Below are 27025 nucleotides of genomic sequence, written 5' to 3' on the forward strand. Positions count from 1 at the left end.
TATCGTAAAATCGTTGATTAATATGCTCAGGAGTTGTGTGAATATTTATACAGCGTGTAGTTGGTCAGCCATTTCAAAGTTGCGACGAGTCACTCGCTGTAGATGAGCAATTTAGCCAATGCAGTATAACCGCTAGCCTGGGGTCTATAGGTCTTTAACGTGCACCACGCAGTAGTGATACACAACCGCAGGGCGGTACGATGCTCATCAAGATCGAAACGGGCAGGGGTGGGGATTGAACCCAGGTTCCCTGGTTGATTAGTACAAAACGTAAACATCGCAGGAGCTTCCTCGCTAAAAGTTTGTGATCATGCGGTTACCTGGGGCAAAAACAAATTCCCCAAGGCCCAACATGCGACGCATAGGTTTCGCATTGATTCTCAGACACTCCAACGTTCAAATAAAGCTAAGAGAATGCGAAAATTGCATTCTAAATGTCTTATCGATCCTCAAACACATCCGGAAACCCGAGCACCGCTAAGGCGATATTACTGATGCTGTCGCACAGGTGCTAATATCCAGAGCGATCTTGCACAGAAAGGGTATAAAGTATCATTCTTTCAGATCTTCACGTTATACCTACGTCAGAAAGCACGAAGAAGCCCTAAATCGTCGGCAAGCTGCGGCACATCGCGACTCCGCGTACCGAGCAAACTGGCCGCCACCAGCCCTGGGCGCTGCCATCTTACCGATGACCTCACGGCTCTTGAGAGGTCACGTGACGAGTCGTCACTCGGTTGCTACGGGAACCGAGCCGGCTCAGCTCGTTGCTATGGTACCGCGTGTGACCAATCGCGGTGAGAGGCGGCAAAGGGAAAAGCGTGGCGCTACTCTGGCAGCTACGCTGCCATATCGAGTGACTCTAGGTTTCACTGATGATGTTTCCCGCATTTGATACGAAACGTTTGATTAAATTGTTAATTTTGTTAAGTAAAGTCGGCGTAGTTTTTTTGATCAGGGTTAGTTAAGAAAGCTCATTTTTTTATCCCTACTAAATTTTATAGATACCGAGAACAAACAAGCGGTTTAGTTTATGCATATGTTCATAGTTTTACGGTAAGATGACCGATACCTTCGAGAGGACAAGGCCTGTCGTGAGTTGGCGTCTCGGCCGCTTGGGGCGGGTCGGGGACCCACCAAAGAAGACGTCATGTGCAAGCACAAAATGATTACGAAACGTCTGCTTGCTGCTTCTCGATGTTAATCCGTTTTGTCCCTCACAAGTAAATCTGTCTGTAAAGGACTACAACCACTAAATATTCCAGGCTTAGACTGGCGGCACTCCGTTCCCTGACATTCTTGTGAGAACCACCATTTTGGTACTTGGGGCAGAGCAAGCGCAATGGGGGATAGCACAGCCTCCTCTATACCGACAAAGTCTGGCAGATCACCCCGAGACGCGGTTGCCGAAACTGGAAAGGTTGAGCGGCAGACATCGGATGAGAGGGGAGGCATGTAACGGGCGCCCACTGCGGCGAGACGCCGAAACTCGCTTGTCCCGAGTACAGTGGTTTCTAGCGATGAAATGTCCGCTCGTGCTCCTCGCGCTCCACGCGCTACCGCTTCTGTTTTTTTTTTCGTCGGGCGCGTGCTTCGGGATCTCGGAGGCCATAACACGTTTCGGGTCCTCGACTCTTCAAAAGCTGTGCGTTGACTACAGGCTCCACGAGAAATGATCTGTGCTTTCAGATCCTCGCGCTCCAAATCTGCGACCGGGCACTGTATAATGACTAGTTCCGTCATCGAGCTGCTAGGCTTTATGAGTATAGAAGAGGCTATGGAGATAGATAGATTCGAAAATGCGACTTCCTGACCATTAGGTACGGTGACGGGAACCCCATGCGACATAGGTTTACTTTGTTGTAGTCTCTATTTACCATTTCTGAAGTACGAAACACCGTTTTCTGCGACCGCGAATAAAGCTTCGGATGAAAGGTAACGATCATTTTCTAAGCCACAAGATGGGTCAAGGGTCGCGACCCTGAAGCGAAGCTTTTGTAGTGATCTCTATCAAGGACTGGCCGTGCAGCGTCTACCAATTTCTTGGAGGTTTTCTTCTTTCATTTTGTCTCCGGTCACCTGAATGACGGCACGAGGCTCAAAATATCGTCACGAATAAAAACATTAACTTCAATAATAAAACTTTAAAATAACATTTATTGCGGCGAACTTGTGCCGAGAAACATAAAGTTGCAAAGACCGTGCCCAAGTAGCACTAAACGTAGCCACAATGTTACTGGAATGTTGTCAGGTAACGTTGCCGAACGTTGCTAACGACCGCGGATTCTACCGTCCAGTAACGTTACACCACAATGTTACAGTAACGTAACTGCATACGTTACCTGGACATTACCCAAATAATGTTACTGGAACGTTGTTAGATAACGTTGCCAAACGTTGCTAATGGCCACCAGTTCTACCTCCCTGTAACGTCGCATCAAAATGTTGCAGTAACGTAGCTCTCTACGTTACCTGGACATTAGATCAGTGATGTTACTCGGACGTCGTCAGCTAACGTTGCCAATTGTTGTTAATGGCCACGAATTCTACCATCCAGTAATGTTACACCAAAATGTTGCACTGACATTACAGCTTACTTAAAAGTGAAGGAATAAAAACGCGAAGAACATTTACAAACAAGCACTCTTTCATTTCGCAACAACATTTATTTTTTCAGGAGCAAAGAGTTGCACACAGGTCGAGATCAACTAGATACCGAAGGCGGGAGGGAAGAGGGGGATAGGGAGATAAGGGCCAGAACTGGAAAAATCTGGGAACCTTGACTAAAACACATGGAGTGTCACTGACTCAACCCTTATCTTCCTGAAGTTCCCTCGATCCAGCCTTCCATTTGCAGTTAATCTTGACCTGTGTGCGAGTCTTTGCTTCCAAAAAACAAGCGTCATAACTAAATGAAAGAGCGGTCATCTGTGTTTGTCCTCAGTGCTTTTATTAGTAAACATTTTAACAAAATGCTGGCACTGGCCAGATATTACTGCATGTGTTACTTGGACATTATTGAACAATGTTACCCGAAAATTACTAACATTGACAAGCGTTGCCAGGAAACTGCATATATGGTTGTCATGAAGTCATTTTTTGAGCTGGTGCCTGATATGAGTAAATGGATGAGCATTACAGGCCATTAATGAATCAGCATTTTGAAGTCCTAGAAGCAAGACTCCGGAAGAAAACAAGAGGTTATTGGAATAAATTTATTTCAAAAACGAAACAAACGTTACAAGTACCAGTGTATTCTTCTGTTTCTTACAAGCTATTAGATCTACAAAATTGTAAAGAACACACTAAATTACAAGGCTGATCTGCATGGAAATAAAAACGCAAAATATTAAAATTCCCAGCAACATAAAGCAAGCAGCTTGAAATAAAATTCTAAATATATCTCAAACTACACCCGATCTTGGGCTAGGACATATAAATAAATAATGGAGGCAATAAACCAGAAAGGACTAGAAAAAGAACATAGATTTTAAAACTTGTAAAAATACCATACTAATGTGTACATAAATTAAATAAAAAAAACCACTAGCTAGGGCTAAAATGTATACATGAATAAAAATAAAAGGTAACATATGCATATTAAAAATTGCCATAAAAAATTCAAACAACAGGCACTCACTCATGGGATGGTTGTAAAAAAAAGAGAAAGAAATCATTAGACAAAAAAGCTTTTAAATGATTCAAATAGCATGATTTTTTTTTTTCAATTCCATGCATTTAACACGGTTAACCAATTCCATGCTTCCAACAGGGATCAAAGTAACCAACTACAGACATTTAAAACTATAACAGAAAAATCAAGGCAGAAACATGCTGAAAAACAGTGCAAAATGCACGGATAAGAGAACACACAGGACAAGGTGCTGTGTGTTCTTCTCTTTTTGTCTGGTTTTTGCACCGTTTTTCAACATCAATTCTTACCAACTAGCCCAGCCCAACTGTCCATGCTTGTAATCAGAAACATGCTTGCCTTCTCCCCTTGTGGCAGCCCCTCAGTCACTCCTGGGAAGAGGCACGCTGCTCCTGCAAAAAAATAAAACAAAAAAGTTGGTTGCGTTCAGATAATGGGTGCCTATTTCAGTGCAGAGAGTGTCATCAAGATAAAAAAAAAATGCCTACCTCTGTTCTAACACAGTTTCGCCTCAGTTTCTTTGCATGCACAAGCCATTCTTTTCATCCAGTTTACACCTTTTCCGCAAAGTGTGACCTACCCACAAGGAGTGATGCGCCTGCTCAAGCATGTTTTGATGGCTGAGCACTGGCAACACGTTCGGCCAACAACCTGATATGGCAGTCCCACAGAAAACCATGCCATGTGTCTGATTCTCACTCTCCCTCTAGGCCTCTTTCAACTTCTTTACACTGAAGCATAAAAAGCTACCTGCTAGCAAAACAAACTCTCTAGCTAGCTGAAGCCTAACGTGGACCTAATGATAACATGCTAGAAAGATTTTTAGGCAGTAATTGGGGGCCCTGTCCAGAAGGGTGTACCCCTCCCCCCTCCCTCCGAGCGGCGTCGCCGTCGACGTAACTGTGAGGTCACGTGACCCTCCTGAAGGGGGGTAATGTGACCTCGGGAGGTCACGTGACCCCGCGGGGACGTTTCGGCACAATGCCGGAACGTCGCCGCGGTTACAGCGACGGTGACACCGCTCAAGCCGAAAACGGGCGCCTAAGAGCTGCGCTGTAAGAGACACCAAAACAGCAGGTGCTCAATAAACAATATGGATACCATTCACTATCACAATTGCGGCTAACCAAGCTGAGGCTAATCACATAAAATAAAAAATCTAAAAGCTAGAAAGCGTTAAGAAATTGTAGCAACAAAAAGCAAACATACACGTGTGCGTTTTTGCTTGGGCACTGGTGCACGTTCTGGAAGTTGAGGGGCTGGCTGAGTGCTAGGTCGTTCCTGCAGAAGAGGCAAGCTTGACGGAAAAGGAGCAGTCTCTTCCTTTTTCTTTTCTCCCGCTCTTCATTATTCGTTGATAGGTCGGACGCCGCTTCCGGATTTTTTTTTCTTTGAACTTTGCATCTTCATATGTCACTGAAACAAGAAAGCCGAGCACACCAGTCAAATGTTTAACCACCACAAGCTCGTTCGCGCCCCAACCTTTTGTTCATTAAATCAAATATGCTCGCATTATGCTTAGACAGTTTTTAGGTTTTTAGGTTTTAGGCCAACTTTTTCGGGCTCATGTATATAATCTGTCAGGATCGGGCCAAGCTCAGGCTTATATTAAACAAAACAAATATTTTGTCGGGCTTGGGCCGGGCTCAAGTTTCTGTCTAAAATCCTGCCGGGTCCGGGCCGGGCCCGAGCCGTGTCTCTTCAAGGCCAAGTCTGGCCGGGCCTGGAAATGAAATATTCTATCGGGCTCGGGCCGGGCCCGGGCCATGCCTCTACCGGGCCAGGTCGTGCCGTGCCTAGAAATTCTGGCTCGTACAGTGCTCTAGCACACTCTACATTAGGTGAGCAGAGCCCGCGCTCTGCTCTAAGCAGAGCGCGGCTCTGCTTAGAGCCTACTTCTCTGCCCCAAGGTTCTCAACTCCTTGCTCAGGGCACTCAATGGCATTTCTGGCTCGTTTTCCTTGACTGGGCTCGCTTTTTGACAATATCTCTGATTTTTCCCGGTAATTAAAATATTCCTGACTATTCCCGGTTGCTAGACACCCGCTATACTTACAACATGATGCCATCACCTGACAGGAGAATGTGGCCCAGTCAGTAAAGGGCTCTTCACGCTCTCAATTACCATCATCAACCGATTTGATCTGTAGGGTGGCCATGCCGTGCGGCCATTGCACACCCAGCAGGTAGGAACAACTGCAACATCATTTTCCGCCAAAAAATGGACCACAGAGTACATTTCCTGAAATCAACAAATAAAGCAACAAATAAATGGACAACAGAGTACATTTCCTGAAATCAACAAATCAAGCCTGTATTACCTCAAAGGCCACTCATAAGCCACGAAAAATAGTTTTCGAATTAAGCACAACCAATGTGCAACGGTTGCAAACATGGATCCCACTTGCAAGTGAAGTAGAAGAAAAACTGCATAGCCCTGGTTATATTGCAAGCAGACGCACTTCCACCTGATGTCCTGCACACTCCACACTGAATACTACTTGGAGAGCCCTGTAGCTCTAAAAATTCCTAGCTCTGATGATGGCAACTTTGAGGTATAAAGGTTGCTGAGATTCCGGAAAAACTGTCCGCAGATGCTACGGTTCCCATCCGACTCAATGAAGGATGGATGGATGGATGGATGGATGTTAATGGCTATTCCCTTTGTTACGGGCGGTAGCTTGCGCCACCTAGCCTAAGTCTAAAAAGACAAAAACGTGATTCCTCCCGCCCTTTTAAGACCAATTTTTCTCCCCCTAACTATCACCAGGCAGTGTGGGATATCACCAGGATGACCTTCGGGGGATCGGGCAAAAAAACTAAAAAACATCACCCCCCTGCCTCTTCCCCCCGGCGAGGGAATCGCCAATTTCCCTCTGGTCAAATCTTTTCGGCGTCGCCCCAGCACCGGACCCACTGGGAGACAGGGTCGAAACTTTGGGCCGGAGCCACGCGGGAAGGAGTCCCAATTTTCCTCTGTCCCAACTGTTCCCAGCTGTGCTAGTTAGTTGTCCATTGTTTAATTTTCCCTAGATAATTTCCACCAATCTTCTAATCGTCTCTTTGTCACTGTAATCTTTTTCTCTACCATCCCTCCATCGTTGCCAGTGAAACCCAGGGCCCCAGCCAAATCCGTTACCCCTTCAGGGAGGGCAGGACGAAGCCCCGTGCACTTCAAAACCAAGTGCTCCAGTGTCTCGCTATCATTATGGCAGGCGGCACATAATGTGTCGGTCTCCTGAAATTTAGCCCTATACGTCCTCGTCCTCAAAACTCCCGTTCTTGCCTCGAACAGCAAAGCACTTCCCAGTGAATTGTCAAATAGCTTTTCCTTTCTTATCTCCTGCTTTCGTGACCTGTACACTGCTAAAGCTGATTTCTCCTGCATTCTCCCCTCCCACATTTTCCTCTCCGCCTCTTTCACCTTCTTTTTCACTGACGTAGTCTGTTCAGCCCCATCACCAGTGTGTAGATATTAAAATGTAAGCTTTCGGGTTCGGTTCGTCCATTTTGTGTTTAAACTTTTCATGTATAAATACTTGAATACCTTACATGCCCACCGCGTATCCTCCATTTCAGTCAACCTTTGTTCAAATTTCAACTTACTAATTGCTTCCCTGCTCTCAAAAGACGACCATCCCATGTCCCCCTGTGCTCCCTCATTTGGTGTTTTTCCATGTGCTCCCAGCGCCAATCTGCCTACGCTTCTTTGTCGAATTTCTAGCCATGATTGAACCTCAGATTTCATACACAGCACTGCATTGCCAAAAAACAGTCCTGGCACCATCACTCCCTTCCATATACCTCTGACCACTTCATATCTGTTATAGTTCCATAGTGCCTTGAGCTTCATAATAAATAAATTTCTTTTCCCTTTTTTTTTTTTTTTTTTTTTTTTTTGTAATGTAATGTAATTTTCTAATTGTATTCTCCTCGTGTTCCTCTAGATATTTCCTTCCCTCATTGAGCCAGACCCCTAGATATTTGTACTTTTCTACGTGTTCTATCACTGTGTCCTGTATCTCCAGGGGTTCCCCCTTCTCATCGTTGAAAACTATTATACCCGACTTGTCCCTACTGAATTTTAGTCCTAAACTGTCCCCTTCCCTGCTGCAAATCCTAATCAGTTCCTGTATTGTCTCACGGCTTTCTGATACGAGTACAATGTCATCTGCATACAGTAACCCTGGCAATAGTTGATTTACCTTATGTCCTTCCTCCATGTAATTCAGGTCAAAACCTAGGTTGCACTGTTCTAACCTTTTTTCCATCCCACTGAGGTATATCATAAAGAGCAGGGGAGACAATGGGCAACCCTGTCTGAGTCCTCTTTTTATTGCTGCTGGTTTTGTAGTTTCGGCTTCCCATTTCATAATCACCCTATTCTCCGTACAAACCCGTTCTAGGAACTTAACCGGGGTCCATAGCACAGCTGAGCTTTATGAAGTGTGCATAAAAGCGCTTTTCCAAATGGCTTCTAAGTAGCACTGGCCCGGGGGAACTGACAAGGGGATAAAGGAAAGGGAATTTTGAAGACGGGGGAGGTAACGCGGGGAATTCGCAGCGGGGATTTTGACACAGGTGTTTTGAGATTAGGTTATTTCGTGCACCACCCGTATCGCTCGTCTCAGATTCGCACTCGGAAGCTCGTTGGTACTCAAACTCTCCGGAAAAACTTGCATGTGCTGCCACGGCCTGTTGTCCAGGTGGCAGAGGGAATGCTTCCTCAGTGTCCACCGACTCCTCACTGCTCGTATCCCAAATTTCAAGTTCCTTGCGAACACTTTCGACTACCCTACGTCTTTTTTGGCGATCAGATAGCTCTGATAGCGAACGCTTCGCCCGCTCCATTGTTCAGCACAAGTAGCAACAAAAACAAAAATGAAACAACGAGAGAGCGGCAGAGCGGTCCGATAAAACAGAATCGGGCTTTGAGGGTCCGTTGACATGCGGTCACGTGGTCAACCTGGCCGACTTGGCGACTTGGCTACACTTGGCTGGCGACCTGGCTTCGACCTTGCTTGGCTTGAGCTACTTGCACATCTTGGCTGCATCTTGGCGTCTTGGCTTGTCAACAGTGTGAGTAAACGACTAAACATGAAGTGTCAAGTAGGAATAAACTCTGGAAATTTATCTGACAGTTCTAAATTAAGTTTTCTTTAAGAATTATAAAACATGAGATTGGTTGGAGAAATTGGAAATTAGTATAAGCCGTACAGCCAGTACAGCCATAACCGTAAAGCCGTACTTGTGCAATCATGGTGGACGGTGGTGATGTGGTGATCTTGCAACGCCTTGGAGTGAATCAGTGGATGACCTCGACCGTAATATCGGTAATGATAGTGAACTGTTAACGTCGAAACGGTAGTACCGTAGCTATGCGACTGTGCTGTGCCATTGTGATGTGTCCAGATAACAAATGTAGGCATGGTCCACGCAGAGCGAGCTTCGAAGCCTCCAACTCAAATATTGGAGCTTTATGTCCCGAGATGGTTTGGTTTTGTTCTGACCACTTGTGTCGACAGCTCTTTGGCTAGAAGTGAACGAGGACTAACTATGTGTGTGCGATTATACTCGTTTCATTTTAATTGCGAGCGAAGCAGAAGCACACGAGTGACGCACAGCCGCCCGTGCGCTGGAAATATTGTTCATCAACAATAGTATGCGCTATCACCATCACTCACTCGTCCGCGCGCTTCACTTCTCTTCTTTTACGGTAATGGCCGTGCATGGCCCTTTCGGCCATTCGTTTTGAGTGGTCGGCGGAGTGCGTCCGTGTATCCGTGGCCCTTGATGCTGAATCTCCTTCCTACCTGCCCCCCCCCCCCCCCTCTCTCCTCAATCACTTTTCTTTCACCTCACCCCATTCCCGTCCCATCTCTCCTATGTTGCCTTTCCTAACCTTTCCCTCCTCATTTCCTCGCATGATTTAATGCCAGCGGCCCCTTGCTCCCCCTCCCCTACCCTTTGATCTCGACTTCGGACCCTTGACTGCACCTCCTCGCCATCTCCCCTACTATCTCCTCGGTCTCCTCATTCCTCCCTCCCCTCTTCCTCTACTCTCCCGTCCACCTTCCCCTTCCCGCTACCCATCCACCCCACCTTTCCTCCCCTCTTCCCCCTTCTCTCTCGTTTGAGTGATTTTGTGTTCATGGCCTTTGACCTTTTCTTTTTGGTGGCAGGTGCATATGGCTCTTCATTTTGAGTGGTCAGGGATGTGTGATCTTGACGTTCGTGCAACTGTGGCCGTGACGTAAAACATCACAGCAATACCTGTGATGTTTTACGTCTTACCTGGCCCCACCCCACTTCATCTCCTCATCCCCTCCACTCCTTCTCCCCCATTGGTCTCATCTTCCCTCTGTGTGCTCTTCCTCCCCTCTTTCCTCTCCTCCGTCCGCTCTTGCTCCTCCCTGCCCCACTTCTCTTCATCTTTCTCTTCATGCTCCCTCAGCTTTTCATGCTTAGTCCCCTTTTCTTTCCGTCTCCTATCTTCCTTGTGTGAGCGTGTGTTTTCGGCCTTCGACCTTCATAATTGACCTCTTTCTTCCTGCCTCTATTCTCCTTCCCATCTCCTCGCTCACCTTCCCCTTCAACCGTCTCCCTTTTCCCCTCCTCCGTCTATGAGACAATGGCTACCGCCAGTCGTCTCACTTGCAGTATGTTGCAATGAGCCGCCACTTTTTGAGTTTTCCGAATAAATATAGTGGTGAGCTGTAAATTGGACTGATATATGAGCTTCAGCATGTAACTATTTCAAATTTTCAATCGGGGTGTATTTTATACTGCACGCTCCAAGATTTCTCTAAATCTCTATGGCAAGCACTGGCGCAGACAACCAAGACAGGGCAAGAGTAAGAACCACCCAATCGCTCGATTTGACCTGAGTCCGTTGTGAAAATAGTCCTCGCTTCTATTTTAAATAGTAGAAATCATTTTGCAGCAAGCTCGGGTCGGATAGAGTAGTCGGTCAACCCCAAGAGCTCTCTGCGACCTGGCCGTAGGGTAATCATGTTCATATTTTTCACAGAAACAGAGCTACGCTTCGAATATAATGCAATAGAGCACACCACTAAAATACACCTTTGGTGATAATTTCAGCTAGCTACGTGTTCCAAATTAATTTACAGGCTACCACTCATGCCATCCTATACATGTTCGGGAGGTCTTTGTGTCGTCATGTCACCAGCGTGAGTTTTCCACCTTCGATAACACAATAACACCCCATGACTTCACCCTCTTGTTATCTTTAGCATGCGTTCCAAAAGCTGGGCATCCGAATGACCCTAACCTAAAAGCAACGATGAGAGTGCATGCTAGCTCGTGAATATTGAGCAGACTCGCCAATCCGAGACGGGTGAAGGGCCAGGAAGGAAACCAGCTCAAACAGGCAAGTCTTAACAGACTTCTCGACAAGATCTGTTGGTTTGTGTTTTCGTTCGTAGTATGACGAAAACCACAGTAGGGTGCCTTAGTGTGTTTACGTCTGCTTTAGTGTGGCGACATCAAACCATTTTGTTCACCTTAATTATCGAGTTGAGGCTCACTGGACAATTCTATGGCCCCGAAATGTAAGCCATGATCATTATCAGTTTGCCAGCCTTGCACTACCACTTAGGCCATTATGATGTTAAACTTGATTATAAAATTGTGCAGGGAAATGCCACACACACAAATAAATTCAATTTTATTATAAACCTTTTGGACAGATTTTTTTTTAGTTTTCTGCAATCTTTCTAGAGTACATTTTGAACATTTGTTTCAAACACGCCAGTCACAAGCATTAGAGCGGTCTTTCTGTTTGTATAAAAATAAAAATGTTTGAACAAGAAAATCAACATTGAACTATTCCAAGTTTGGTATCTTCGTGTATCCTTGACCAGTCTCTGCGTGATGTGGTGATGCGTCACATTTCGTCACAGTAGGCCAACATCGCTGCAAAACATTGCCCGTATGTCAGGATGGAAATGTTACCAAGAGGTTATTTCTAAACGTTGCTCCAATGTTGCTTCTCTAACATTCCTGGAACGTTTGCCTATGTGATGTAACGTTACATGACGTTCAGTGACAGTCAAACAATGTTACAGGAGAACGTTCCTGTTACGTTAGTTTTAAAACGTTGCTATAACATACCCAAATGTGCCCCAACGTTACATTACATGTGTGACATTCCAGTAACGTTATGGCAACATATGGTGCTACTAGGGTGCATACTACAATGAAACATACCGCGAACCGACATTTCGTTCAGAAGTTATAAATGATTTTCTAAAAATTTAAATGGGAAAATGGGACCCATTTTCGCCTGTTTTCGGTTTCTGGTGCCATAGAGCTCTATGTATTCGAGAGCTCCGTCGGTCACCACTTTCCCATTGAAATTAAAAAAAAATCCTTATAACTTTTCAATAAATAATCGGTTCGTGCACAAACTTGGGCATCTGGTTCGGACCTCTAGCGCTACCTTTGGGCGGAGAATGAGCGTTCGCCGATGTGTAGTTCATTTTTGCGCTGAAAAATATCTGCGAATTTATTTTGGGGACACCCTGTACTTTGACGGCGACGAAAGGACGACTGACTGACGCAACCATGCGAAGCTTTTGATGCCAAGTGCGTGGGTATCGAAAAGTTTGTTAGCTCGAACAAAAAACAAGATTCTCAAGTCATCTGGAACGTTCCATTCATGCAAAGAAAAGAATGACAAAAAGTCTAACGCTGGTGGCAACGTTACTAAAACCGTCAGTTGGGCAACTCACTCTTGAAACCTGGGCCGCTCGCGTCCACCGAGACCGAGCTAAATACGATAACAGCGCCATCCTTTAGGGACGAGTTCAAGCATGAAAGTTGCTTTCCATAGCTACACCGAGATAGCCCTGCGAGATGGCGCCACCGGCCTTTGCCCGACTCGACGTGAAGCCGTGCAGTTTCCGGAGTGAACGCTGCTGCGGAAGAAATAGCGGCGTTGCGATCACCAACTCGGTTCTTAAGTACGGATCGGAGCCATTTTTTAAAGCAGGCTCTATGGCAGTTTCCTAACTGAGGGGCTCTAGTAACGTTGGCTGGTGGGGATCAAACCCAGCCAACTTATATTTATTGCGATTGCCGCCGCGCAGCATGCGCATCATGCTTTTGTTACGAGTGTTAACTCAGCAATATACTTTTTTTAGGAAAGAGAGACATCAGCAACGCAAAAATAAAAAGTTCAACGCGATGATTAAAAAAAAAGTTTGCTTTTGTACCTGAAAAGACGTTTTGCGGCAACCACAAGACACTTGCTGCTTGAATGTCCTGGCTAGAAGGGGGAGGCGTGAGCATCAAGTAGCTTTCTCAGTGTATGGGTGCATGGCCTCCGAGATTCTCCTCGCGTTGGCTACGCTCCAGACGCAATTGCATTCGCGTGATACTGCGGGGCGTTTGATGACTCTCGCCACCAAACCGAACATTACAAAGAAATAGCCGCGAATTATCATCATCACCATTATCGTCGGTCTACGCAACTTAGGAGCTAGCTCGAAATGTGGTCGCCGCCTCTTGCCGCAACGCACAAACATTTGGCAAGGAAGAGGAAGTTGATCGAAGTTTGAAGGCTCGTCGTCTCAAAGCGCGAAATATCTCTACGCCTGTCCTGCCGGCGCAGACCGGGTCCGCAGAGGAGAAATCTACAGGGTGAAACAAGGAGACGCCAGGCTCTTCAAATCGACCGCAAAATTCGGTTTCTTAACCTATCGCGCTACGGCTTTGTGCAGCGTTGCCCACAGATGATGCTTTTTTTTTTTTTTTTGTAAAATTTGCAGAGTTCGAACTTACCTGAGGAAAAGGTAAGGAAAGAAAAAGGCTTAGCTCCTATGGAAACGCAGCGAAGTCACCGGTCTTTAAACAACACGGCGCCGTTTGGCACGGAAGAAAAGAAATGGCGCAACGAACGCCACAGACGAACGAGCGCCGCGAGCTCCGTGCCGCCGCTCGGCGCCGTGCGCCCAGCGCCGGCTCTTGGCGCACGGCGCTGAAAGCCGCCGTATTTAGCACACGATCTTTTCGACTCAAAAGTCGCGCGCGTTCCGCATGCGGCGACAGTCGCAGAAACAAAAACAGGCTCAGTAACAACAAGGAACTGTAGTTACTTGTCTGCCAAAGACACCGGCTCTCGGCGTCGTATGCTCGTTCTTTGGCGGAAGTTGGCGTCGTGACCGCTTGCGCCATCTCTTTTTTCCCGTGCGAAACGGCACCGTGTTGTTTGAAGACCGGTGGCGTCGCCGCGTTTTCATAGAAGCTAAGCCTTTTTTTTCTTTACTTTTACCTTAGGTAAGTTCGCTCTTTGCAAATGTTACAAAAAAAAATGCATCATCTGTGGGTAACGCTGCACAAAGTTGTAGCGCGATAGGTTAGGAACTGTGGAAGCTCGCCATCAGCACGCGCTCAGCATTCGCGCACACAGCTATGGCCGCCAGTGACTGCTCCCTATAGGCGCTTTGCAGCAGCTGTGCCTGGACGCCGCCATAAATGACCTTCAGTTTTTGTTTTCTCTTATTCCGTTTATTTCATTTCATTATTACCACAGCAGGCCAGGTTATTGCCATATTAGATTCAACTGTGTCCTTTTCTAAAGCATCTGCCTTTGTAGAGGATCGTCAACTACCGTTTCAGTTGCCCGGCATCTCGGTAAGACAAGAGAAGGTCAGCAATGGCGGCTGTAATTTGGAGCGTGTGTAAAGCGTCTATAGACCTTTCCAATGTTTACAAATCCACAGCTCAGCGTGCGATCTCCACAGCTCAGCACGCGCGTGTGCGTCGCTTCGGAAAGCGAGCAAATCACGCGCGATACGCACGAACACTGAAACTGAAACCGGCCAGCAGCCCTTTTCTGGAAAGGTCTATAGACACCGAACCTGCCTGCTTCGTGTGTTGTCTGCAAACTGTGAGCGAGTTTGTCAGTCAGAGGACTTGCGAGCGCAGCGACTAGCAATCGATGGGTCCATAGTCACCGGATCGCCGGCAACTCAGGCACTGCGCCCTTACAAAAATATGTATGGACACTTCTAGGACGTTCTATAGACCAGCGTCCATAGGAAGGACAAAAGGCATCTATAGGCGGACCACGACCTCTGTTGCCTCCGTGAAGTCGTCCTATGGCTGCCCTATAGAATATTGGCCAACGGACGTTCTATGGACGTCCTATTCTATGGATGATGTGTGGTCATCCTATACCCTCTCTATGGCAAGGCGCCATATGGAGTACATAGGGACTCTATAGGGTAACTACACAGGGTCTTTACGGTGTCTATAGGGTGCCTGTAGAAAACCCATAGGAAGTCTACAAGGAGTCCCTAGGGAGTCCACAGGGAAGCCATACAAGGTCTACACAGGGTCCTCATGGGGTCTGCAGAAAAGCCATACAGCTCTACAGGGAGTCGCTACAGGGTCCGCAGAGAAGCCACTCAGTCTGCAGTGGGTCTGCTATGGGGTCCGCACCGACCAACGTTTCTAGAGCAAGTCAGCTGGGAAACTGCTAAAGAGCTTGCTCTGAAAAAGCGGCACCCGATCTGTACTCGAAAACCAAACTAATTGCGATCCCAACGCCACCATTCCACCCGCAGCGGCCACTCGGATAACTGCACGACTGCGTGTGTTGGTTTGGGACTATCGATATTCAACAGCATGTGACTGTTCTGCTTTAGCTTTAATCGGCCACTTTGGCGCCGAAACATATATGGTAGAAGAGGGGTTTCAGGGATGCCAACCCCGTCTCCCAGGCGGACACGCCGCGAATTGCCACAGAGGTTAGGACGCACCCAAGTCGGGACGCGCTACCTGAAGTCGCCGGTGAGGCATGGCTGTAAAAAAAAATTAATTGTGCCGCAAAACCCTGTAAGCTAAAAGTGTATGCAAACATCACGCTCTTGTCAGTTTCTACTGATCTCCAATAAAGGGTTCTACGAAAAGAGCTTTTCCCCATTTGTTTTTACGCAAAAACGTGCTCTGTAAAAGTCATGTTAAAGAGTGTAGGGTCCTTAGGGGTCCGCAAAGAAGCCATACAAGGTCTATAGGGAGTACGTAAGGGGTTCACAGGGAAGCCATACAGGGTCCACAGGGAAGCCATACAGGGTCTACACGGGCTCCTTATGGAGTCTGCAGAGAAGCCATACAGGGTCTGCACGGAGTCCCTACGGGGTCCATAGAGAAGCCACTTTAAGCGATGGTGGTACCGCGGTGTGAGAATCGCACTCCCTAGCTCCTGGATGATTGGCATCATAATAAAATGGCTTGCCTACACTTTCCTGACGTGAAAAAAACAACATAAAGTAAGTCTCTGATACTGCGCGTATATAGCAAAACTACAATTACTTACGCGTCGCGCGCAGACCCAGCCTAGTATACCGCTTTGTAACGACGATCATCCAGATGACCGCAATTTTGATAGGCACCAGTGCGCCCACTATGGGTTGTGAAAGTTGCGAATATCTACGGGGGCCGCACCGACCCACATATACTTACCTCCCACTGAGAAAGTAAAAACATTATTCCGGCACATACTAAACACTTCCATCTCCACAATGAATATACCCTGAGGTTGGATATGCCTCTAGACATCAATGTTTATTTATTGATACCCGGAACTTAATTAACAACTCTTTAACTCGGACACCTCGCTACACCTAAAGAAAACGTCTACCCGGCATCACTTTGTTAATGCCCCAATATATAGCTCACACCATAGAGAGGCAATAGGATGACCATAGACTCACCGGGACCATAGAACGGAAATAGGAAGGAATGAAAAACTTTTTCTTTCGCGAAGATCTCTATAGCGTTTTTGTGTCCATTCTGTGGCAAACCAGTGGTACATAGACGGTCTAAGAACTGTCTACAGGAATCCATAGGATGGACAAAGAGGTAATAGAACGGCAACAGTACGGACATAGGACGTCCATACATATTTTTGTAGGGGCGTCTGCGTCTTTCATAAGCCCGTGACTGATCGGGAATAGACTCTGGGATAACACGATGATGCAACCGCGCGAGCTTTTAAACTCGCTTAGCCACGAACACTAACTTACGTTTCACAACAAGGTGGCTGCGAGCGCATCGCAGAAACACACAAAGAACGTACAGGGATCACTATACCGTTTTCACCTTAAATAAGGTAACGACAGCCTCTTGTTCTTTACTTCGAGCAGGAAAAGAAAGATTTTCTCAGCGCCTGATATGTTTGCATGATCACGGTGCGCAAGAACGGCATCAAACGAACAACAAACGTGGATATTTATGAGAAATAAACTATCATTATTATTATAAATATTATTATTATCATCATCATCATCGTACTCATAATAAACCACGCCCTACGTTCCTTATAGTGCATGAGACTATAGAGATGCAAGCTGTGCAAGCCCGTTGCCAGCAGCACGCACTAAACAGCAACATAGTATAAGAAAGACACCAAGAAGTATATGCGAGTGATTGTCTGGTAAAATTTCAGCTCTAGAAGAGGATAACGCGCCGCCATTATTTATAGTCAAATGACGAGGTGAGAACGGCAGGGATGAGCCTCAGTTGTCCCTCCTCTAGCGCGACTTTGCTACCTTCGGTGCACCTCGAGCGCGCGCGCCCGCGCAACCAAAGCACGGCGGAAGGCATGTAGCGCGTGCTGGAAGCCGGGGCATTCGAAAGACGCGCTCTGGCCTTCTCATTTTGTGAGTGACTACAGTGATATATGGCGATCGCGAAACGCATTTAGGATCTAACTTTTTTCTATAGACAATTGCAAGCATGGCGCCACAAGTAGTGCCCCATGCGTGCAAGCGCGTGCAACGCGCGGGTGAACGTAGCTTTCGCAAGCTCGTAATCGCACGGGCGTGCCTGCTCGAGCAGGGACATGGCGGCGGCCAGTCGCCCAGCTTGCAATCGTGTATATTGCGAAAATCAAACCATAGGACAAGTGACCAGCAGGTGCAAATCTGAAAGTGAGGACAATTTGTCGCCCATAGGTGCAGGTAAATTCTAGTAGCAGATAAAGCCCTAGATTTACTGACTGTATAAGTGCTCCAAGCATAGCATGACACGTATTCGCAACTTTCAGCAATAGTGGTACCGCGGTGTGAGAATCGCGCTTCCTAGCTTCTGGATGATTGGCCTCATAATAATAGGGCTTGCCTACACCTTCCTGACATGAAAATATAACGTCGTATATAGCAAAACTGGAATTACTCACGCGTCCCAGACCCCGGCTCGTACTGCAGTTCTACGATGATCATTAAGATGAGAGCCATTTCGATAGGTGCCAGCGTGCCCCCTATAGGTCATGAAAGTCCCGAATATTGATTTCAAGCTGTTTCAGGGATTCGAGGGGCTCCTAACTTTTCTGTCCTTTTTTATTGAACCAGGCAACCAATTAGAAGGTAATCGTCATCGTGTGGCGCGTCAAATAAACAAAACTATTAAGCCGGTGTGGAACAGTTTTGTTTAATCATTCCGGTTAAAAAATAAGAAGCTGGATATTTAAACAATCTGAATTTAGTCTTCCCAAGTGTGTCGACAGATGTAGCCAGTGACGTGTACGACTGCTAGCCAACCCGGCAGTTTGATACTTTTGACCCATGTTACGGATAAAAAACAGGACGCCGGATGGCCGAAAAACAAAAACGCCTTTTACTTCTAAGACTTGTAAAGTATTGAGGCGCTGGAGAAGTGCAGCCTTCTGCGTTAAGTCCTTATTTCGAACTCTTTTTGTTCGCCTTCCGCCCATTGAAAAGCATGCGGGAAGGGCCTTAAAACGCACCTGGATCGCTAGGTTGGACATTTGAGAAAAGGTACATGGAAGTGACGTAATGCAAAGGAGGAGCGTATCCTAGCAACACTCACGTGGCGGCTCTGCCCACTTTGACGCCGCTACGTCATCGCAAACTTGACACCCGTCACCCGTTTCAGCGACGTCCGGAGCCAACCACCGACGAGCGGAAGTAGCTACGCATTCCCTGAGGCGTCCCTACGCGCAGGATACGGGGTAGGATTTACTAAGACGCGGGGAGCAGTTCCTGCGTTTAGCGAAGGAACGGCAACCAATCCTGTGAGTCGCTGGCCGTCGCATCTGTTCTAGTACAGGTAAAAGTATTGAAAAACAATCAAAACCTTTTGGGCGTTGTTAAAACAAACCGCTTTTTTGTACCCTTTTGCAATACATTTAAGAATTAATTGGAGAGAAAGTTGTTCCAATATAATGCGGGATGTGCGCTACGCGCCTTCTTCAAACCAAAATGTCGAACCACGAGGAGCCGGGTGTGCCGGGGGCAGCGGAGGGGTCGGCGGAACCAACGGGGAGCGCGCGAGTGACGGCTGCTTTAGTCAGAAACAATTTTTTTTATCTTTCGAGAACTTGCTATTGCTGTGCTCAAATAAGAATGTTTGGCGCAACATCTGTGATAATTCTTTCAAAGTGGTCCAGTGTTTATATGGTGGTATGCTAGTCAGAGAATATATATATATTTTGTTCCTTTCGAAATTTAACTATTGTGCTCAGATAAGACCAAGATATCTGTGATATATACTTAAGATTGCCCAATTGCTTACATGGTTCCAGTCGATGCTCAGTTTTACTTCCAAGAATGAAATATTACATTCCATGTTATCACACTTTTATTCATGAAGTCACAGGTTTTTCTTTAAGAAATAAAGCAATTTTCAAAACAAACTACATGTGCACTGTCTTGAGATAACACAATCACCTAACTTTGATGAAGTACCATAAAAGAGATAATAAAATGGAGCAGAAGGCAAGACGCTTTGAAGCATTTGCAGAATGAAACAATGTCTATGACAACAATATCCCTGGTTCAATCAGCAACTAAGAAAGCAATCTCTGCAAAAGCAAGCATTTCTTTCTAGAGGTAGTCTAAATTACTTCTGAGTTCTTTGCAGGGGCAATCCAGATGACCTGTTGGTCTGGCAACTAAACCTCCGAACCTTTTCTGTCACTGTCGACTGCGTCTCGTGCCTTCTGCTCATAAAAATAAAGAAAAGGCTGTATCGATTTCACCGCGATGCACTCGACACGTATCCGGACGCAGCACGCTGGCTGTGCGACGAACTTCACAAGGTGTAGGAGCTGAAGAGAGTATGTAGCTTGTGGACGGCCATGACTGTAGAGCAGGAAGCGAAGTGTGCACTTTACGGCTTCCACGGGGAGGGCTTCACTCAGGGCAAGAATGTGACGGGGTCCTTGGTGGTCAGGACCTCAGTCGTGGTGGCGAGAGGTTCCCTGTCGCTGGCGGCGTCCGTGCTGGGCACCACCGCAGCGAGGGCGCTGAGGGGCTTCCCGACGGAGTCCCTGGTGGTCGGGACTACCGTCGTGGCGGCGGACCCCTTGCGTGTGGCGCTCCGCACGGGCACGTCTGCGGCGGGTTCCGAACCGGGCGACAAGGCGCTGCCTCAGAGCCTTCCCCCTGTCCGAGAGGCCGACCGGAAGGCCGACCGGAGGGCCGGCAGGAGCCAGCCTCTCGGGAGCCGACGCTGACCTCTCCGAGCTCGGCTCAGAACCGTCCGAGCTCGGCTCAGACTCCAACTCGGACTCTTCAAGGTCGGAGTCTGACTCCGGTTCTGGCTCGCTCGATGCAAGGCAGATGTAGTGGAGCACTGCACATGCCAAAATAATGGCGGTGGCTGTTGAAGGGTGGTAATACAGAGCCCGGTGCCTTTGCAGACACCGGAATCTGTTTTTCAACAGCCCGATGCAGCGCTCCACAACAGACCTGATCGAGGAATGCGCCTTATTAAACCGGCCGCAAGCGGTGGAGGTCGCGTGGTTCCCGGGGACAGGGGTGATGAGCCAAGGCTCCAAGGGGTAGCCGCTGTCACCTGCACATGTAGGGGATGGAACATATTACATTCTTTACTTTTTAAAATAAAAGGCAAGAAAACAGCTGTGTGCAACTATGTCAATTATAATGTAACTTAAGTGTGACTTAAAAGTGTGTTAATATTTCTGCACTACAGTATCAGTTACATTATGATTAATTAGCACCAGCTTGCCTGCAAACTCCCTGTTATTTCATGTAACTATGTGTTTTCCTGGTGGGTTGTATGGGATGTGTGCACGATTCCTTAGGGGTGCTGTGTTGTATGCTGGTGCATTATTAGGCGCTTGCATCGGACAGATAAAAGCTCTGTTGCTTTTGGGAGTGTGGCCGTGACCTTAGGCACGGGCAGAGCAGAACACGCTGGCCTTGTCTTTGGCAAGCAAGGGGATAAGGCGCCAGTTCGACGAACCTCTTTCCTAATCCTCGGTGGAGTTGGAGATGGGGAAAAGAGAGGGGGTGGTTAGATTGGAAAGGAGTCAGGTCCTGTTGGGACACGGAGGTTCTAATAGGAGGAGCTATATAGGCAGACCGAAGAAGAAGGGTCAGGGAAAAGAATCCAGTGTGTGGGACAGAGACGACCCGAGGACAGATTTGGCGAGCCCCAAGTGGCCAAGGAGGAATTGATCCCATTGGGCGCGTTCAGTAGCGGCCCCGGAGTCAAGGAGTCACTGACTCCTTCCACTGGACGGCCAAAAGTCACTTCCGGTGCACGTAACTCCGGGGCATCGGAGTCAAGCTCCGAAGCACCGAGTCCGGAGACGGTGCACGTAGAGTCAAAAGAGCTAAAATGACGTAATTTCCTGACTGGTGACGATTTCCGGTGCTAAAAGAGGAAAAAAACAAACAATATGGCGGGATAAGCTGCTTCGGTTCAATCGCGGGTGCGCGGTTTGCTCGCTTTTGTTAATGAAAAGTGCTCAAGGTAAGACGAATAACGCGTTCGAATATCTTTTTCAGGTAAGGCTCTTTTGGAAAATGCATTGGACCGTATTTTGTTTGGCTTGAATATGCTATTAAACAACGCAAACGTCCATTTGACACCGTGTCTTGATCACCGTTGCACGGGAACTCGGTAAATATCGACGATAGTCCTGTCCGCGCTGAACAGAGCAAGGCAGGCTATGAACGCGACTTTGGAAGCCGGTTGGACAGTCACGCAGAGCATGATACCGATTAATGTTTTGTTTGCGTAGCTAAATCGGGGTGCACGTTGGCGGAGGCTCGCTTCGGCCGACAAAACCTTGATCGCCGAGCGCGGCCGAACTTCCCGTGTGTATACGAATATATTTTATAGGAAGTTCGTTACGAAGGGCAGAAGAAACTTATGGCCGTATGAAAGTATCGCAACCGGCGGGGTAGATTCGCTGAGCTCCGTATTTTGCGTGTGCTGCCGACGTTTTTTATCGGCTTTTATAACAGCAGCTGCCTTTGCACCGCCAAGCGAAGGACTCGATCGCGTTGCATCGCTTCGAACAGCAGCGCTGATGTGTACCATCACCCGCTTCTTCTTCAACGACCTTGTCAAGACTTCTTCAATACCGGCGTCAAATAAAAGCGATCGTGCTCGCCATCGTCTGCTTCCAGTTTATTCGGAGACTGTCTGGCACAGGGGAGGAAGCGGAAGTTGCGTAGAAGCAGGTTTGGAGCCGCGGGTTTTTTTGCCGTTCAGTAGGCGCTCCGATGACTCCAACTCGAGGCACTCCGTTCGGAGGCAAGGGAGGCGCTACTGAACGCGCCCATTCCGTACAAACTGACGACCGTCAAAGCTACCAGGCGAGCCCTCAGGGATCGGCGAAAGAGCTCCAACTTCATGCAAAAACCAACCAGCAAGAGGGTACAGGCAGACAGTAACAGTGACTGGGCCGAACCGGACAACGACTCGCACTGCGGTTGCATGCCTTACATAGTCTATCACTGTCGTGAGATTGGTCTAGTGTGGCTTTCGTAGCCTGCAGAGTGTGAGAGTTATGTGGACATAAACAGAGATTAATGGCCAAACTTTGGGTGTTGTCTCACTTCAAGGAGTTCCAGCAACTGTGTCTGTGTGCCTCACAACAAGCACAGTACGTGTGGTACTGTGGCTTTCAAGCAGTGGGAGCCACCGTGTACGTAAGGAATGAATTTAGTATGCTCACCAAGCAGGAACCGGCCGTCGCGTGGCACCTGCCCTTGTTCGAGTTGGCTTCGGAGCCAGGAAAATTGCCACACGAAGGAGTCGTGCACCGACCCGGGATACCGTGGGTCGATGCACATTATCCCGCAGTCGGCGTCACACACCTGAAAGTGAGAGAGACATTGACATGTAATTACCTGAATCCACAAGTAGTAGATTGTACTTATGGTTCACAAAGCAGTCGCAATTTCAGAACCTTTTAAGTTATTTTGTCTGACACATGCATGTCAACACACCTTCCTGGATGCAAGGTACAACTAACTACCTTAAAACAAAAATAATGTTTTTTTTTTGTTTTGTTTTTTTCTTTTTACGGAAGCTTGCACGTCTTAACAGCCAAGTATTATTTTTGGGAGAAGCGTCTCACGGCTCACATGCTACGTAGAGCACACGCTCGCGCAGTCGTGAGACCCCACAGCCCGCTGTCATAAAACGGCATACTTAAACCGTATCGGCAATACGTTTTTTTTTTTTCTAGAGATTTGGGGCGCGTTTTGACAACGTAACATGAGTGTACTTACCACCATCACGTTGAGGGCGTAGAAGTACTTGCGTCACCAGTACGCCGCCTTCGTGACGGTGGGGTCGTTCTTGGACGGGCCGACGATGGAGACCATGGTCCCGTCCACGCAACTGATGACGCCGGGTATCCTGCCGAACAGCCTGAAGCCCTTCTCCGCGTCGAACCTCTCGCTCGGCGTCTCGGGGAAGTGGATCCAGCCACGCTGGACCCAGAGACGACGCACGATAGCGACGGACACGGCGCGGACCGCAACGCTGACTGTCTTTTGGTCCCGCGCTACGTGTTCGTCGCTCGCCACCATGCCTTGGAAGCTCCCCGTGCCGTAGAAGCACAGTGCACACAACACTTGAAGCTCCACAGTCATGACCGTCCACGAGGTACGCACTCTCCCCACCCCCGGTTCCTCGCGAAGTTTGTCGCACAACCACCGCACCACGATCTTGGGCAGGCGGTATTGCTTCCAAAAGATCTCCTCCGGGAGCTCGAATGCATCGCGGTGTTCCCGATACAGCCTTTCTGGCGAAAAAAAAAGCTCTATTAAAGAAAAAGACGAATTGACGAGACGGCGACACCTCGTCGCCGAACACATGCTGCCAATGACACCTAGTTCCGAGCAAGTACCTTTTGAAACGTACTCAGTACAAAACGAAACGTCATTTTGTTGTCACGTCCGGTAGCCGACTCCGCCCAGTTTTGCCGACTCCGCCCACATTTTTCTAGGGAAATTACGTCACTTTTGTTTCCAACCAATCAGACGTGATGACGTCACTTCCGTGTACTAAAAAAAGGTACATGTACAATGTCGAACCTAGCTCTCCTGGTATCGCTGCTCCGCAGCGTTCTTCCGCAACATAAAGTTCGTTTGCTTTCCTCGCCGTCCCCATGGCAACGAACGCCGAATGAATGGAGGCACGCACGGTACCGCCGCGTGAAGCCAGCAACAGCTGACGTGATTTTACGAACGCCCTCTGCTAGCCAAAGCCGAACGCGGTGTGTCAGATCAACCGCTTCCGCCGGTGTGCCGCTGGCAAAGACGACGAAGCTGAGGCAGGCCGACGGCGATTGAGCAAGCAACAGCACCGCGAGACTACTGCAACGTGGCATTTATTGGGATCAAAGGCGCGAAATAAGGATTTTTTATTTGTATCATACACGCGATATCCAAGTTGGGGACCACATACCTTGGCTGGGTTTTTCCTGTGAACTTTTTACAGATACACGGGGTGCCGCATATAGAAAACAGCTCCGTTTGCATAATACTTGGCGCTGAAAATTGCCGTTTAGATTGCTACCAGAACCTATAACTGACGTAACGAGCACTTAACAAGCGGTTAGCGCATAAGTCGTCTTTATGCACGCAGACGGACGACGGGCGCAGCGCAGCGGATCCCTCGAAGTCACCGGGGCTGTCAGAATCCTAGCCCTGACTGCGTCAGGGCCCTAGATCTTGGCGGCCGCAGCGACGAACGACTGCAATCTATCAGTGCTTCCGCGCGCCTTCTCTCTCCTCCAAAACATGAACGTTGTACGGTGACCAGTGAAATGGTGGCTCTCGCGCCGTCCAGATGGAAGAGAGTTTCTGACGTGGGTCCAGGTGCCCTCCACCATATTTGTATGCGCACCAGTGTTCGGGTCGACAAACTGCAGCTTGTGCTTTACGGTGAGGTACGTGAAGCAAGCGTCATCCGCAAGCCTGCGATAGCCAGCCCAACAGTCAGTGATTATTCTTGTTCCAGGGTGGACCCACTCGGCTATTAGCCCTTGCAGGGTTTTAGCGTCACGGGTCTCCACGGGAACAAGAAAGCAGTGCCCGCTGCCACGCTCCACACCGTCGAAAACCCACTGGCCAGGCCTTAAATACCCGCGATGGTACTTTCGCCGACCGAACATACTCTCGTCTAGTTCTACAGTCACACCTTCGCCACCAATCATGTCTGAATGCTCGAAGACGGCATTTACCACAACCTTCCGAAAAAGGCTCGTCTAATCAGTAATAGACTTACAAGCGACATCAGTTTCCCGCTGAATACAGCGCACGGTAGGCTCTGGCACCGAAGGATGATTTTCATAAGTTGGAGAAGCGTCAGGTGCGATACTTCGAAAATGGAACCGCTCCGTACCGAGACCTCGCCCCGGCACTGAATGTTGACCGGCTTCCTCTTGGACACCTCACGGGTCATCCAGACACCGCATCTTCACGACTAGCCATCCACAGATCTAGCGCGGACCTACAGCTTGTAACAACAGCTTCGCACTCTGGACACGCTAGAAAACCCAGGAGCCAGGAGCAGGCCCATGCGCTAAAGTAAATTAATTGCTTCAAGAGGGTCTTTCATGTCGTCATGGAGACGGCACAGGTTAAGCAGCATGGCACCGTAATGCTCGCCTCTGGAGGAATAAAGCGCCGAGGGCCAGACGAGTATAGCTGCACAGAAATGGGGCACGCACACTGTCGATGGGATGACTGTCACATTCATCGGGACGAAAAGGGAGGAGGACCAGGTAATCGTCGACATATCGAAAGATACGAGGGACTTGGCTGGTAGATATATTCTTAGCAATAGCCTGATATCATATGTGACACATAAATGTCGCATAAATCAGGTGCAACGCAGGAACCTATGCAGATTCCTCTCTTCTGTAAGCGAAAATTCCCATTGAAGGAGACTGCAGTGGAACATAGGTAGAATCTCAGGAGCTCAAAGAATATGCCTCTACTGATGTTCCGCGGCTGTTCTGAAAATTAACCCTCCCGTTGGCATCAATGCGATCGCTTACTGCTGCATATAGTTTATCATGGGGAATAGAAGAAAACAAATCTTCCACGTCCAACGAAAACCCAAATCTCACACTCGTTGGATTTGCTTTTAAATGCTTGATTACCTCTTCAGAGTTAGGAATTAGAAAAGGATCATCCAGCTTGAGGGTAGACAGATGGAGCAGAAGAAATCGAGTCATGTTCCCCCGCCAGCTTCCTTTCTCAGTAGCTACTTCACGGAACGGGCATGCTGGCTTGTGTGTCTTGGTGGTGAAGATCATCTTTAGCTGGTCTTTTTTTGAAGTGGTAATTTGATTCCTCAATTGTGTTAGGTCAAGTCTGCGGCATAATTCAATAGCTTTTGTCTTCACTTTCCTTGCATTGAACTCTTTCATATGTTTGAAGTTCTTGTCAATGGCTGTTTTAGCCTTTTCTGGGTAAATGTCCTGAGGTACTCCTACGAATCCGCCTTCTTTGTCAAAGATGATGAGGTTTAAATTATTGCACTTGAAATAATCGACAACCTTTTGGATGCTGGTAGTATTTTCAGTTTTTGGACGTGTTCGTGAAACCACCTCGACGCAGTCATTGATGCATCGGGCTCTGTCCGTCTCAGTAACCTTGACCGTGATATCATGAATAATACTCAACATCTGCACTCCCTGTCTCTTTGGTTCAGTGCAGTACTTGGGACGTTTTTCAAGCACTTTAGAGAGCCTGTCCGGAAGAATAGCATCGCCCAATAGCGTAGTATGTTCACCTTGATTTTCTTTATGGTGCGAACGAAGACGCTTAAGGCTGCGGTCCCACGGCAGCCATCTTGAACAAGGCGTTAGTTCAACCAATAGATGGCGACACGCACCCGTGGGGTGGATGAAACATTGGTTGACAGTGGGATGTCTCGAACACCATCACGTTCCCCTCGTAGCCTCGCTCGCGCCGCTGCCAGCTGTGCTCAGCTAGCTCAAGTAGCATGGCCCATCAAACGGATCTATGGGAGAATCTCAGGCTGGGTATAAATTGTTCTCTGATATAGGGACATGCGGTTCGACGGTTGTAGCGGGCTTTCGCA

General features: G+C 47.9%; 1 long non-coding RNA gene across 1 annotated transcript; it reads right to left on the bottom strand.

Annotated features, from left to right (window-relative positions):
- Positions 1-3994: 3994 nt before the first annotated feature.
- On the bottom strand, positions 3995-5796 carry LOC120840331. The gene is made up of 3 exons (XR_005715518.3): positions 5709-5796; positions 4862-5068; positions 3995-4044 (listed from the first exon to the last, which is right to left on the bottom strand). It is a non-coding gene; the product is annotated as an uncharacterized LOC120840331 (long non-coding RNA).
- Between the last annotated feature and the right edge of the window lie 21229 nt (positions 5797-27025).

This window comes from Ixodes scapularis, unplaced genomic scaffold (genome assembly GCF_016920785.2).
Source record: "Ixodes scapularis isolate PalLabHiFi unplaced genomic scaffold, ASM1692078v2 PGA_scaffold8__174_contigs__length_109621045, whole genome shotgun sequence".
NCBI lineage: Eukaryota > Metazoa > Arthropoda > Arachnida > Ixodida > Ixodidae > Ixodes > Ixodes scapularis.